Raw genomic sequence first — 13913 nt, forward strand, 5'->3', positions numbered from 1 at the left:
TAAATATAGTGAAATTCGAAAAAAGCAGAGGACTGAATCGAAATGATAAAAGGCTTTTTGCCGACGCGGCACTGACTACGTGCGCGTTTAGCGACCGCAAAACACAAATGCGCTGTTCGTCGGTGAATTCCCTACTGGGCAGACACCCGCTAATAAAGTCGATGAACGAACGGATGAGCGCGCGGTTAGATGGATGGCTGTTAGTCGAGTGTACACAGTTTGTATGTATAGTATGTATGTATGTATGTACGAGAGGTAGCGGCGCGCTTATTTGGTTGAAAGCATGCTCGGTTAAGCAGCTGTGTGAACAGAGGCGGCTGAGACATAAAAACGCCATCAAAATTTAGACAATGACTCTTTCAAATCAGACCAATAAAACGCCAATCAAATAGCTGAGGAAAAAAGTACGCCAACCAAAATTCAGCGGATAAGCATGTGTAAACTACGGAGACAGCGGTATTGCAAATGACGGGTAAACACTTAGATGAATGACCGAACGGGTGTTAGATGATTGGGTCGGTCGTTTGGGACCTCACCCAACGCCTATTACAACCAGCAATCCTTTGTTCAGTGGTTTGGAATATATTTTGTGGGTTACCCTAATGTGAGTACGTACACACTTGCATAAGTACGCGTAATGCTCATAACTGTTCATATGGCGTTGCTGGCGATATCATTTACCAAAAGAGAAGTTTTTTTCGCCAAAATGCAAATGCTCGAAAAATAATAACAGCCGTTTTCAACATCCAAATTGTTGTGTGCTCTTCATATACCCAGACCCACATTAGGGTGGGTCAAACAAGTGAATATTTTTTCGATTGGTACTACAGACCATTTGCACACTTGTAGGTTTATAGACCGTTCCCACAACAGTCGGGTCTGCCAAGGACATTCAACTCGGCGGAATTCTGCCGCTACAACAACAACAACAACAACCATTTTGAGCAGTATATTTTCTACAAAACTATGACCGTTTTGTTTGTTAATGATTTTTTTGTTCATTAAGTTATAAAATACGAGTATGCAAGTTAAAAATTTTGACTTAAAATAATCAAATGTTAACCGTTAATATCTTTCAAACAATTAGGTTTAAGAAAAATTTCCCAAAAAATCTATAAAAATAGTTTTTTTCCAAATAATTAGAGGCGAGTTTTGAATTTTCCTACCTGATAACAAGCAAAAAATAGAAAACTGTAAGACGGAAGACCTTCCCGTTACAATTAAGAGTACATACTTGGAGAGATTTTCCTGCACGTGTCTAAGAACTTATTTTTCAGAGCACCAAGCGAAAAAAACAATTCGTTTTTTGAACCACCCTAATCCACTTGCAGAAATATAAATTTTTGTACCGGCTTGCTGGTTGGTTAGCCACACATGTCCTGCGCGCAAATCGAATCAGTGACGTACAACGCCAAAAGTTTTCGACCGCCCAACAAGGGATCGATGCACCTTGCGTTGTAGTGGGTTATTTTGGGATATCGGTAACGCGAGTTGGCGCGGTGTACGTTGCTATGAGCTTGTAACTATGAACTATATTAGATTCTGGCAACAAAGCCTCGTTTGGCGTTGTATCTGTAATTCATTTCACAGTAATTTGGATGCTATTGCTTTGTGCTCCACCGAAACGGTTCTATCGTAAATTCGGTGCGTAATTGATGCACTGCGCAGTATTCACAAGCCACACATATGCATGTGTGCACATGTGTGCATATATGTATGTACTTACATTTAATGTTAAACTTGCAACTGTATTTAGTATGATGCTGTTGACTTTGCTAAGTATAAAGGGCTTCTTAAGTTCGTCGCAAATAAGTGCGTGAGAGAAAATGGCGTTTCGGCAAAAGTTTCGACTGATCACAAACTATAAAAATAATCCGCCCATCTGTGGTTGGCAATATTTTCTGACAGCTTATGATGACAACTTTTTCTTTGGTTTTTGCTTACTTTTCACGACTTGGGTGCTTTCTTTATGGAGTTTTAACCGAATATGGGAAAACTTTTGCGTTAGTAATCATAAAAAGTCGACTCATTAATTGTGCAACACTAAAAAAGGTAGCATAGTTTCTCACCATTTACACACTTCGATATCTTACCACCAAAGATTCAACACAAAAAAGCATATTTCTTAGAGACCGACTTTGCAATACACATTTAAATTTTGCTTAAAGGTTGAGGGTTTTTACTATTGCCACGCGCCTAATTAATTGTTTACACATTGGCGCATTGTTGATTAGTTTCCCACACAAATTTCTGAAAACAATAACAATCGATAAAGAACCAAAGAGTGAAGTATGAGTTGTAATAACATAGTGCTAAGAGAATTTTAAATATTCTCGCTTAAATTATTTCGACTGAATGCGTTCTTTCGTTGTAATTAAAATGTTGAGCAAGCAAGTTTTGCTCATAATGGATCTCACTCTAGACTGAATTCACACGGAACTGAACTTAAAGAATCTTGGGCTATCATTATGTGTATCTGCAACACTCATACGACACGGTGTACTGCGTTTTCTAAATCAATTTGAATAAAACTAAGATGCTTCGAAGCTATTTTTAACCATTAAGTTTACATATGCTTTTCTGTGCACTTACATCCAATAACTCAGGTGGCGTTTGAGTAAGAAAGGAAGCAACATTTCTTTGCTGAATTCCTTTGCAACATCGGCGAAAGCGTTGATAAGCAGGAACACATTTAATTGGCAAAACTGGGAAACGAAACGACAAAACAATCACCCACAGCGCATCTGAGTCTCATGTGACCTTAAGGGCTTCCAATTTGAATAACGCCTGATTTTATCTTGCAAATCTTGTAAATATACACATCAAGTAAACCAATAGCTTTAATGACAATATGAAATATGCATGTGCATCTGCCAGTTACTGATTATAATAAATATTATAGTTATTAATTATTATATTACAATTGCAATTTTTCAGCATACATTTCATTAAATTTTCATGAAAGTGCTAGAATTTCGCTTTTGCTTCCTGTAATTAACGACATATTACATTTACAAATAAACATTTTGGAACTCTTAACTACACAAATACACACAAATAAATACTGAATTTCACCAAAACAGAAAAAATGTTCATACCCTTTACAGGTGCTTTTCTTTTAACACCCAAAAAAGAGTACAAAGAGATCTGGTTTGTGATCGCTTAGTTTGTATGGCGGCTATATGCTATCGTGATCTGATCTGACCAATATGTTCGTATATTGTAGCGTTTCCTTGGACAATAATCCATGCTAAATTTTGTGTAGATAGCTTGTCAAAGAAAAATTTTTTTCTATACAAGAATTTGATTTGGATCTTTCAATTTGTATGACAGCATGCTATAGTTTGAGAATAAAACTACGTATGCAAAATTTCAGATCGATATCTCAAAAATTGAGGAACTAGATCGCGTATATACAAACAGATGGACAAGGATGGACCAGCTTCTGACCGTTTATATTTACACTTCACTTCCTCTCTGATGTTAGAAACATCGTGACAAACATAATATAATCTATTTAGTATATGTTATATACTCACTGATGCAGAAATAATGAAAAATTAATTAGGTACGTACAATCAAGGGATGTGCGAGTATACAGATAATAATAGTTTAATATTTAAATTTAAATACTTTAAATCAAGGAAAACACCTAAGAGGTGTGCTAAAAAAATAACGGGAATTTTAGTTTTTTGAAAAAATATTTATTCTTAAAATGTATCCTTAATGTTGTCGCTTTCAAAATAGTCTCCACTCGATATTCTGCATTTATGTCAGGCTTTTTGAATTTCTTAGCATTATTGACCATGTCCTTTTGCTGTGCAATAACCATTTCTCAAACTTGAATGGATGCATTATTCCAACAGCTTCTGCAAACTATTTTATGATTTGTGATAATGCCGAGAAATTGTTAATTGGATGTAAGGGATTTGTGGCGCAATTCTGCAAATCACTTCCTACGTTTAAGGCTGTTAATTTCTACGAAAATTAGAGGTATATTATTTTTTCAGATAACGCTGAACAGAGGTTACTGAGAAGATTGCCTGTATTAATTGCGTACACACCTATGTATATTAACTCAATTCTATGTGACGGTTGGATGAACACGCATGCAAATGAATTTCTCGCTTGACAACCTTCCACTGTTCTAGTAATTGCATTAATTGACATATTGACCTCTTGCTTTTGTGCAATTTGTAGACATTTGCCTAATTTTTAAGACTGAAAGCATAGTTGATTTTATACTTTTCTACGTTTCAATTTCAATTTCGAATTCGACCAGTTGGAAAAGGCAATAAGACGAATCAAATAAGACAAATGTTATGTGTGCTTGTTTTTCTTAGTTAACTGTCGTTTGTTGCAATAACCTGAATTTGAAATTGAATTGCTGATGTTAGTAGTGCCTTTGGCGATGCTTTTGAATAAAATTTTAGCAACAATTATTTAGAAAGCCTTGCTTAATAAGGCCGCATAAAAAGACAGGAATATATGATGTAGGCGAAAAAATCATATTTTAAAAGCGTGAAATGTTCATACTCAGAAAAATATATTTATTTTATTTTATTGTTCAACCAATATTTTATTATAGTTGCACTTTTTCTTTTCGGCACCGGAAGTCGTACTTTCTCAGAAGAAAATCAACGAAAACGGAAATTTTTTATGATATTTATATTCCTTATATATGAACGCTTTGCTTTTACTGATATGTACATATATACATGTATGTATGTACATGTGGCAATTATATTATCATGCAAATAAAGTAACAGTCCTTTCGAATGAACTCAGCTTTGTGTTCATCATACGACCTGGCGTACACATTTTACGATCGGAAGCGAAATCTGTGCATGAATGCACGTAAATCAGTCAATCTTTTACATTATGCCATTCAAATGTGCAGTTATTCAAAAGAAAAAATTCAATCCGATGTCAATAAGGAATTTAAACATATATGCTCGTAGTCATAGCACGATTTTCAGGCAACATAAATTGCAAGTAACCTTGAGTTCAACTCCTAAATTTTCATTCTTACATGCGTAAAGAGCTCGTTTCTTTCCTTTTTGCATGGAGTGAAACATTTGCGCTTATGTACCTATGCACACACACACACGAGTATGTAGGATTATTCAAAAGCATAAGCATTTTTTCGGTCGGTACTTTTGCGTTTGCCATTGCAGCGATTTGTTTTTATTTGCACACAAAATTGTTATTTTCATATTATGCTTAGTGCTTCGGTTGCTTTACTTGATTGGCTTAGGATACAAATACAAACGAACCCTACACTTTAGGGTGTTATTTATGGTACAAAACTGTCTAAATTTAGATTAGTAGCAAAATAATAATATGTACATATTGCAGCCCACTCTGGGCACTTCAAATAAAAAATACGTAAACAAGTTTTTTTAGGTTTTGAGGTGAGTTTTTGTAACACTATTACTTATCGCCTAATCGAAATTGGAAGTGAATGATAAAATAAAATGTTTACCCTTTTTTTGAGTATCCAGAACAGGATATATTAAGGGGTTCTTTACAGGTAAAATTTTCAAAAAGTCGACTTTTTATTTTATTTTTTTAATGCACTTATATTTTATTTAAGAATATACACAGATTTGAAAAAGCGTTTCAGAGTGCTCAGAAGTCCCTTCCAAACTTTAAACGCGTTTTTCTCAAAATAGTGTTTTCAAAGACGGTGACCGACATTACTAGAAAACGGCTAAGCCGAGTAGTCTCATACTTTAATAAGAGCTTCTTAAATATATTTTTTAATAATTATAAACTTTTTTTAATATAATAAGTATAAGTATAAGTAAAGTATAAGTATAAGTATAAGTATAATAAAGTATAAGTATAAGTATAAGTATAAGTATAAGTATAAGTATAAGTATAAGTATAAGTATAAGTATAAGTATAAGTATAAGTATAAGTATAAGTATAAGTATAAGTATAAGTATAAGTATAAGTATAAGTATAAGTATAAGTATAAGTATAAGTATAAGTATAAGTATAAGTATAAGTATAAGTATAAGTATAAGTATAAGTATAAGTATAAGTATAAGTATAAGTATAAGTATAAGTATAAGTATAAGTATAAGTATAAGTATAAGTATAAGTATAAGTATAAGTATAAGTATAAGTATAAGTATAAGTATAAGTATAAGTATAAGTATAAGTATAAGTATAAGTATAAGTATAAGTATAAGTATAAGTATAAGTATAAGTATAAGTATAAGTATACATAAGTATAAGTATAAGGATACAAATACAAACGAACCCTACACTTTAGGGTGTTATTTGTGGTACAAAACTGTCTAAATTTAGATTAGTAGCAAAATAATAATATGTACATATTGCAGCCCACTCTGGGCACTTCAAATAAAAAATACGTAAACAAGTTTTTTAGGTTTTGAGGTGAGTTTTTGTAACACTATTACTTATCGCCTAATCGAAATTGGAAGTGAATGATAAAATAAAATGTTTACCCTTTTTTTGAGTATCCAGAACAGGATATATTAAGGGGTTCTTTACAGGTAAAATTTTCAAAAAGTCGACTTTTTATTTTATTTTTTTAATGCACTTATATTTTATTTAAGAATATACACAGATTTGAAAAAGCGTTTCATAGTGCTCAGAAGTCCCTTCCAAACTTTAAACGCGTTTTTCTCAAAATAGTGTTTTCAAAGACGGTGACCGACATTACTAGAAAACGGCTAAGCCGAGTAGTCTCATACTTTAATAAGAGCTTCTTAAATATATTTTTTAATAATTAATATAAACTTTTTTTAAGCAATAATATAAATGTATAAGTATAAGTATAAGTATAAGTATAAGTATAAGTATAAGTATAAGTATAAGTATAAGTATAAATATAAGTATAAGTATAAGTATAAGTATAAGTATAAGTATAAGTATAAGTATAAGTATAAGTATAAGTATAAGTATAAGTATAAGTATAAGTATAAGTATAAGTATAAGTATAAGTATAAGTATAAGTATAAGTATAAGTATAAGTATAAGTATAAGTATAAGTATAAGTATAAGTATAAGTATAAGTATAAGTATAAGTATAAGTATAAGTATAAGTATAAGTATAAGTATAAGTATAAGTATAAGTATAAGTATAAGTATAAGTATAAGTATAAGTATAAGTATAAGTATAAGTATAAGTATAAGTATAAGTATAAGTATAAGTATAAGTATAAGTATAAGTATAAGTATAAGTATAAGTATAAGTATAAGTATAACAATATAAGTCCGAAAGTTTTGGTCAAAAATTCGTTTTTTTTATAAACCGCCATTTTATCAAAAAACTTTATTTTGCCTATTCCTCCAATTATTTACTAGATTTAGTGGTATAGTGATCACCGTCTTTTTTAAGAGAAGCTCCTTCCCAAATAAATATTTTTACTAATACTAAGTCATAAAATACCGTTTAAAAAGATTTTCCTCAAAAAAAATTGTGTAAAATTCGCTTTCTTGGGCTTCTTAACTGTATATAAACCTTTAAGTTTGCCATGAACTTTGGACACATCGGAGACTCTGTAAAAAATATATATGTATATAAATGATTAGTGCGACGAGCTAAGTCGATTTAGGCATATCCGCCTGTCTGTCCGTTCGTCTGCCCATCCGTCTGTATATGGTGTATACGAACTAGTCCCTCAGTTTCTATCGATCTGAAATTTTGCATTTTGCATAGGTTATTTTCTGTACAAGAAGTTGTTTATTTATAGGAACTGCCATTATCGGACTGTACGATGATTGACAATTCGTTGTCTGGAAAGTTTTTATTTGACCTGAAATCCGCACGAAATTTAACGTAGATTTTTGTTCAAGACAAACAAATTGTTCAGATCTGGTCACTATAGCATATAGCAGCCATACAAAGTGATCGATCAAAATCAAGTTTTTGTATGGAAACCTTTTTTTATTTCTGAAGCGTTTCAATGCAATCGAAGTTAACGTTTTCTCTTATTTTCTAATTAGCCACCCTAATGTTTGATAATATGTGTGTAATTATTATTCGCGTACATATAAGCTCGCGTATGGCACCCTTCAGCTCTATACGTATATTTTCCACAATCGTTTCGCTCATTTACTTTAACACACTCCATTTAGCCTTGTCTGCTTTCCTTTTGAAATGAATGCATACTTGCACGGTCTTTAATGCTTTTATATAATACATATGTACATGTATATGTACGGTGTATATATACGGGTGTATTTATTTCACGAGAGAGTATTATAGTTTTGTTCACATAACGGTTGTTTGTAAGTCCTAAAACTAAAAGAGTCAGATACAGGGTTATATATACCAAAGTGATCAGGGCAACGAGTAGAGTCGAAATCCGGATGTCTGTCTGTCCGTCCGTCCGTCTGTCCGTCCGTCTGTCCGTCCGTCCGTGCAAGCTGTAACTTGAGTAAAAATTGAGATATCATGATGAAACTTGGTACACGTATTCCTTGGCTCCATAAGAAGATTAAGTTCGAAGATGGGCAAAATCGGCCAACTGCCACGCCCACAAAATGGCGGAAACCGAAAACCTATAATGTGTCATAACTAAGCCATAAATAAAGATATTAAAGTGAAATTTGGCACAAAGGATCGTATTAGGGAGGGGCATATTTGGACGCAATTGTTTTCCTACTAAGTTTTTTGTACATATCTCGGAAACTACTATAGCTATGTCAACCAAAGTCTACAGAGTCGTTTTCTTCAGGTATTTCCATATACAGTTCAAAAATGGAAGAAATCGAATAATAACCACGCCCACCTCCCATACAAAGGTTATGTTGAAAATCACTAAAAGTGCGTTAACGGACTAACAAAAAACGTCAGAAACACAAAATTTAACGGAAGAAGTGGCAGAAGGAAGCTGCACTCAGACTTTTTTTAAAAATTGAAAATGGGCGTGGCGCCGCCCACTTATGGACCAAAAACCATATCTCAGTAACTACTAGACCGATTTCAATGAAATTCGGTATATAATATTTTCTTAACACCCTGATGACATGTACGAAATATGGGTGAAATCGGTTCGCAACCACGCCTTCTTCCAATATAAAGCTATTTTGAATTCCATCTGATGCCTTCTCTGTATAATACGAGTATAAACATTAGGAACCAATGATGATAGCGGAATAAAACTTTACAAAAATACGGTATTTGAAAAATATGTAAATGACGTATTATGAAATCTCGATTATCACTTTACCATGCGAGAGTATAAAATGTTCGGTGACACCCGAACTTAGCCCTTCCTTACTTGTTCCTGTTGCATTTACAAATTTCAAAAACACGACACCTTTTCATATTCAAACGCTTTTGCTGTCAAAAGGAAACAAAATTAGAGTGAGTTAGTTTGTTTTCACTGTTTCTATTATTAATGTAAATTCTAATATGTACACATACGTAGGTTGCCTTTTATATTTCCAGATTTGGCAACCCTCCTGCAGCAATCTGGCAACTCACAACTTTATCGTAAATTTTTGATGCCATACATACTCAGAATATTTTGAATGTTTCACGTGATCGTTGATCGCTCAAAAACGGCTCCTGTCGATTGGTCGAGAGAAATGTTAAAAACATAGAAACATGTCTATGACAAAGTGACAGATGATGTATAATATGGGTGTTTCAAAATGAGCGGAATCTAACAAAAACTGTTCGACTACGAAGCACTTCCAAGCAAATGGTAACTTGTTTTTTGGGAAAACTGAGCATGTCGCGACCAAACCCAGTTGTTTTTCAAGAAATCGAGAAAGCCAATTACCGATGTTGGATCACTCTTCATTACAACAATACGAGCTCTCACACATCGACTGAAACAATTGCATTTTTGAGTACTTAAAACATCGATTTGATGATATTTCCATACGGAAAAAAGTAAACTGAGAGGCCAACGTTATTCGATAAATGAAGAGGCGGTAGATGCGGAGATGTGTCGTTCAGAGAGGCGATAATTGTTTCGAATGCATGCAAAAGTCTACAGATCACAAAAGAAGATATTTTGAAAAACAATAAAGCAATTTTTGATGATTAATATTTTTTTTGTACTCTAAACCCGAAATATAAAAGGCAACCTACGTACATATGTATACTATATACATATGTATATAATATAAAGATATTAATTCGATCGAAAAACAATATGAAAATGGCATGAATAAAGAATATCTCGTGTTTTTATTATTTCCTTTTGGTTTTGACTCATTTCACTCGTTTTAGTAATTTTAATCAGTTTAAGAGTATCAAGACAAAGAAAACAGTATATGTATGGGTAATGTAGGGGCAAGGTGTGTGGGTAATTTTATTGTTATTGAATTCTTCTTGCGAAAACTCGTTGCACTTATTCAGTTCCGCTAATGTAATGAATTATTTTTGTTTAAGTAGAGCATCCTTACTGTTGGTTCCTTTAAGCTTCACTCATTACACACACATACAGATATACATATACACATATACGGACAAATTGCTTCAGCCATTCGTCGTCATGGCGGCCATAAATTCATTTGATGTCTGTGCATTTTAAATATTTGCACACAAACATATGAAATAGGTATGTATGTATGTAAGTATTTAAAAAAAATGCTTCCTTCGTACACCAATTGGCGGACTTCATTTACGAAGTACGAGCACGAGTGAACGCACATTCATACCGATGGAAAGTAAGAATAAAATTCTCAATAAACTCATTTTATTCTGTTGTTCTCACTAATCAGATTACCTTCAAAATGACAAAACAAATTGCGAGACAAGTGCAAATAAAAAAACTTCATATTTACTTCTTCGACGTCTATTCACATTTCTTCAAGGACATTTCGCAGATATATCACATAGAAACTGCTAATGTGCGAGTAAAAAAATATGTTTTCCACTAGACCCCATTCTCACCACCCGCTCTGTGGTTCTGTCATAAAATTTGTCTTTAAAACTCATCTTTTTATACTCTGAATAGAGAATAACTAGGTTGCCACGATGTTTGTAGTACCCAAAAGTAAATATTATAATAACATACGTATATTTGTATAAATATATTAGCGTGACCAGCTGACCGTCTCTATACAAACGAACTAGTCCCTAAGTTTTCGAGATATCGAACTGACATTTTGCTTACGCCCTTTACTCACCAAGAAGCTGCTGATTTGTCGAAACCACTGATATCGTATCATTATAGCATATAGCTGCCATACACACTGAACCATCAGAATCAAGTGCTTGTATGGGTATCTTCAAAAAATTTGGTATCGATTATTGTTCAAGGCAACGGTGGAATGTTGGAAGAAATTGTTCGTATCGAGTCACTATGGTATAGTTCTTGTTATTGTAAAGGGTATTATAACTTCAGTGCAAGCGAAGTTAACATTTTTTCTTCTTTCCATTGAAATTACAACAATGACAGTCAAACCAATTTCTCATCTCATTTTGTCTGGCGCGTAATAGTTTCATACTTCTTTCTTTTCTTTTGGCTCTTCTCTGTGCTATTTCTCTAATAATTTTATTGCCCCTCAGCCATTGAAAGTGTTCATTGCCGTTCATTAAATTCTTTATGTCAGCAGTTTGCTCATTTTTGACAATGCACACATTAAAATAAAGGATTTCGCTCACGATTGACACTTAAAATTTAAATAGAGCTTACCGCTCTGCGAATTGAGCGCTGAATTTTATTTAGTTAGTTTGTGAGTGCCAATTTATGCTGTGCTACCACTTGGGACAAGTTCATATGCACACACTTACTTACATACATATGTATTTAAATGCCTTACACCCGCGAAATGGTTCGGTCTTTTGTCGAAATGTGAGTAATGGCTAATTCACATTGAACTTTTCCTCGCTTTGCTTCAGACATTTGCTTTGACAGAAAAGTTCGATGTATGAGCTCGTTCACATCGAAGCGAAAGCAGATTTTCGAATTTCTAGTTGACTTTATACCGCATATATCGACCAATATGTGAGTTATCTTAATAAAATTGAGAGATCGGGTTTTCTTATACCGGATTTGTGCTTAGAACAAATAAATTCGGGTGAAAACTCGCCCCAGACCCTATACAATTGACAGTCCTTATGTAACTGAAGGTACTTCCCTTGCTTTAATCGGTTTCGGTTATACCCGAACTTAGCTCTTCCTTACTTGTTATTAATGAGTAACACTGAAAGCAAAACGTTTAACTAGAAATTGTCAAGCAAAGCGAAGAAAGTTGTATGTGAAACGGCCATAAGAGTTGATTTGGCTGTATTCAGTTATAAAATTTATAAATCGTTTTCTCCAACACCAATCGCGTCCCTTCGTTTCTGTTCCCAATAAAAAGTATTAAAGAGTATTTTTGAAAATATTTTTATTTTTTATTTTTTTTTTTTGCTTGTGCTTCACTGATCTCTTTACAATTTTATCTGCTATTGTGGGCTTCTTTATCATTTACCGCCGCACGAATATTGCTCTTGAACAGCTACAAACGCTGATAAGAATCTGGTCATTGTTGTTTTAGGTCTATCGAGAGCTTTACACAGGGCTTTCGCATAATGCCCAAATAATCACCATGAAAAGCCATTGTGTAAATGTTTTTATGCTTTCGTTCTGAAAAACAGTCACTTTTGTTGGCTGCTCTCTTTATCGTCTTCGATGCTCACAAGGCCTACTCGGAATTAAGAAAATCACTTACGAATTCTTCCCCAGCGCCCATGTAACAACCATAAAGCCACTTTTTTGGATAAGCAATATTTTTTGCAACAACAAATATATTTTCATTCAGGGTTGCATGTATTTCATCGAGCAAAAATTTTTTTCATATAAAGAATGAATTATTTCAAAATTTATAACTCCAAAGATGCAGAACTTATTACAGGGCCAACTGAAGTAAAAAGGAAAAATATGTGTTTTAATTAAAACCATGAACTAGCTATTGGGCGAAGGATAAAAAGTGAAAATGTATAGTATTTACTATATATGTATGTATGTATCTCCGAAGCTGAGTTTACTTATGTTAAACAAATAAATTTATATTGCGTTATTATATATTGTATATGTAGATGTTAATTATTTGTGCATATTTATGTATATGAAAATCTCCTGATTGCTGAAAACTTTTTGATGCTTGACTTGTTAATCGATGATTGATTGATGCATTGCATACATACATACGTTGCCATTATGAAACGAATTCGGGCGAAATTCTCATTAGTATAAAAGTATAAAATTTGCAGCATGTTTTCGACAAATTCTTAAAAATTAAAATGAAGGCATTTATAAATAATAATTCTGGCAGTGACGGGCCAATCATAAACCACAACTAGGGTATGCAGTGGTTCAAAAACTGGGATTAACGTAACTCCATTCGTGCCTATTTCACCAACCGAAGAACTCTCGAATTTCTATTTATTATCAATATCCTCAAAAACACTTACATATATTTAAATTCTAGGCAGCAAACACTTAAATTCATTCATATTTGTTGCTCATACTGATTGTGAGTTAAAAGATCTGGCCGTAATTTCCTCTTCAAGAGTCCATTAAACAAAAGTGTAAAAATCTTACTCCACGAAGGCAGACAAAGGAAAAACGTCTGTGGTCAGTCATTTATAATTTTATGCGCCACATTAGTGCTGTAAAAGTAGAAGTACTTAAGTGCACACATACCAAGCTATTACAGGCTTTAAGTACAAAGAGTAGGTACATATGTATGTATGTACCTATGTTTCCAAAGCGCTTTCCTTTATAGAAGAGGCGATAAAGCAGAACACATAAAATCCGTATAGAGAATTAAAATGCGTTGGCGAAAAAATGGAATAAACAAAGTCATCAGCAGCGATGAAAGAGAAAGGCCAAACTAATGACCATAATCAAGAATGAAATATACCCCATAATAAAGTATGTAGATAGGCTTATTATTCATTAATAAGGACATCTTAGCACTTCATA

The 13913-nt window shown here is 33.3% G+C and overlaps 1 protein-coding gene across 1 annotated transcript in view; it reads left to right on the forward strand.

Moving 5' to 3' along the window:
* Window positions 1–13913, forward strand: part of LOC126757892 (uncharacterized) — a 32932-nt gene that overhangs the window by 9848 nt on the left and 9171 nt on the right. The gene's annotated exons all lie outside the window — the stretch shown is intronic.

Source organism: Bactrocera neohumeralis, chromosome 2, assembly GCF_024586455.1.
Source record: "Bactrocera neohumeralis isolate Rockhampton chromosome 2, APGP_CSIRO_Bneo_wtdbg2-racon-allhic-juicebox.fasta_v2, whole genome shotgun sequence".
NCBI classification, from domain to species: Eukaryota; Metazoa; Arthropoda; class Insecta; order Diptera; family Tephritidae; genus Bactrocera; species Bactrocera neohumeralis.